General features: G+C 55.8%; 1 long non-coding RNA gene across 1 annotated transcript in view; it reads left to right on the top strand.

The window, feature by feature from the left end:
- The window catches only part of LOC114063129, a 10,031-nt gene extending 7,809 nt beyond the window's left edge, over nucleotides 1–2,222 (top strand). Inside the window, exon 3 of the long non-coding RNA XR_003572508.1 lies at nucleotides 2,212–2,222. This is a non-coding gene — a long non-coding RNA (uncharacterized LOC114063129). The remainder of the gene's footprint in view (nucleotides 1–2,211) is intronic.
- Nucleotides 2,223–2,342: the final 120 nt, after the last annotated feature.

Consider the following 2,342-nt stretch of genomic DNA (forward strand, 5'->3'; position numbering starts at 1 on the left):
AAAAAAAAAAAAAAAAAAAAGAAAAAAGGTGAAGGGCTGCGAGCTGCGGTGGGGTGGGAGGGCCCGGGCTGCGGGGAGGGGCTGCGGGAGCCGCGGCAGCGCTTCCTCCCCCGGCCGGCTCGCATCCATCCATCACCCCGGTGCCAAAGGCGCAGGTTATCCTGGCGGTTTCGGGTGCGGGAGAATGTTCTCGTGCTCTGGTGGGAGAGTAAATGATGCTCCAAGTGATTCACCGCCGGGGGACAGCGCCAGGTCACCGGGTACCAGCACTAGCACAGCTGGGAAGGGGCTTTAATCAAGATCAGGCTTTGACCAATATAAAATAAAGCACCAGCGCGTCTCAGGTTGATTTTTTTCGTGTTTTCTGGGCTGTCAGTACCGATGCTGGCGGGTGATGTGACAGTGCTCAGCAGAAAGGCATTGAAGGGAGCAGCTTTTGCCACTTCCTTGCCATCCCTGGTAACCACCACCCTAACACATCATCTTCAAGGCCAGAGAAAACCTGTTTAAATCAAAGTTAAACCCGCTGCAGCACTGCTCAGGTTGAGCTGAACCTCCCTGCCAGGAGAGGCAGGGCACTGATGACCCAGGGCAGGTGGCAGGAGGAGGACATTGCTCACTGCCAGGGACAAGGACACGGGGACATGCGCCGGTGGTGGCCACACTCAGGGCAGTGGAAAGAGCTGGGCTGATTGTTTGGGACAGAAATGGGTATTGTTTGTGGCTCCTCACTGGAGGCAGCTCCCTGACCCCCAGGGAGCCCTGTGTCCCACCCTGGGGTGCTGCAGGAGCTTGGCCAGACACAGGGCAGGGATATGGTGGCATTTGGGAAGCTGGGGGTGCCAGGGAGGGCTCCTGGCAGGTCCCAGCCAGCCAGGCCAGGCCTGAGCTATTCCATGCACTGGGGGGTTCCCACGACAAAAAAAAAAAAAAAAAAAAAAAATCTGTGAAAGGGGTTTCCCTGCACGGCATCCCCAGTCCGAGAGGGAGAACCAAACAAGCTCCTCTTCTCCTCTTTATTTTTAATTGGCATTGGAGCAGCAGAGGTGGGGTTACACTCTCCAGAGCCCAACCTGCTCTGCCTTTGCTCAGTGTGCAGCAACGCTGTTTATGGACTCGGATTCCAGCCTTCTCCTCTCTCAAGGCTGTGAAGATGTATTTCCTCTTGTGCCATTTCTCCTTCTGGCAAGCAGGCTCCCAGGTGGGTCTGGAAAATGTCAAAGTGGGAAATAAAGTTGTTCACTGAGAAAAAAAAAAAAAAAAAAAAAAAAAAAAAAAAAAAAAAAAAAAAAAAAAAAAGAGATAGAGAGAGAAAAAAAAAGGGGGAAAGAGAGGAAAAAGGGAAAGACAAAAAGGAACAAGCCCCAGAGGTGAAGGATGAGGGTCTGCTGGGTAGGAGTGTGATGAGCCAGATATGGAGCATCATGAGATTCCCAGCTCTGTACTGTCACTGCCACGTGCCCATATACCTTGCTGTTTTACCTAACTCAAACACCCCCCAGCTGGTACCACCGTGGGCTGGCAGAGCTCCCACCCCACTGGCACGGGTGTCATAGCCCCATCCACCACCGGGGCAGGAAGAGCAGCAAAGGTGATGAGAAGCAGGGACGATTCTGCCTGTGCAGTCCAGGAGGGCCTGGGAGCACAGACCAGACCCCTCTGCCCAGGAGACCCCTGGGCATGCAGGCACTGAGCCCTCAGAGAGTCTCCCCAGCCTCTGTGGATGGAAACCACCCCAGCCCTCCAATTTCTTGGTGAAAGTGAATCCATCTGGCAAGTTGAGGAGGAGAAGTGACCACCCATCACCAGGTGACCCCAGTGCCTGGAACCAGCCATGGCCTGGTTTCCCATCCCACCGTGAGCTAAGGGGATGCTGGTGAATGCATCGAGGCCTGTGGCAGCACGTGGGGCTCATCCTGGCTCTGCAAAATAAAATAAAAGAAAAATAAGCCAAAGCTGATCTTCGTGGCAGGTACAGGACAGCAAACAGTGGGTGGGTGCCTGGGCTGTGGTGAATCACCCAGGTGATGGGGTGCCCTGAGAGACCATCCCCTTGCCCAGGCAGTGGGAACCCAGAGGTGCAGGTGACACCGTCGCAGCGTGGCAGATGGCGGCAGTGCCACCTCCACCAGCCCAGCTGCCCAGCAGGAGAGGCTCCACCTGCACCAGCCTGCGAGCATGAGCTGCAGGGCAGGCCGGGGCTGTGGCCAGGGCTGGGCACAGATGCTGCAGATTAGAGAATGAAAAGCTGGGAGGTTTCTGCTGAAGACATTTTTCCGTTCGTGAGGCCATGGGGTGGAGCGGGCGAAGGGAGGGGAGGGTGAGGGGGGGGCAGCGCCTGC

Source organism: Empidonax traillii, unplaced genomic scaffold (genome assembly GCF_003031625.1).
Source record: "Empidonax traillii isolate 1590-97213 ecotype Southwest subspecies unplaced genomic scaffold, ASM303162v1 scaffold451:size1465578, whole genome shotgun sequence".
Lineage (NCBI taxonomy): Eukaryota > Metazoa > Chordata > Aves > Passeriformes > Tyrannidae > Empidonax > Empidonax traillii.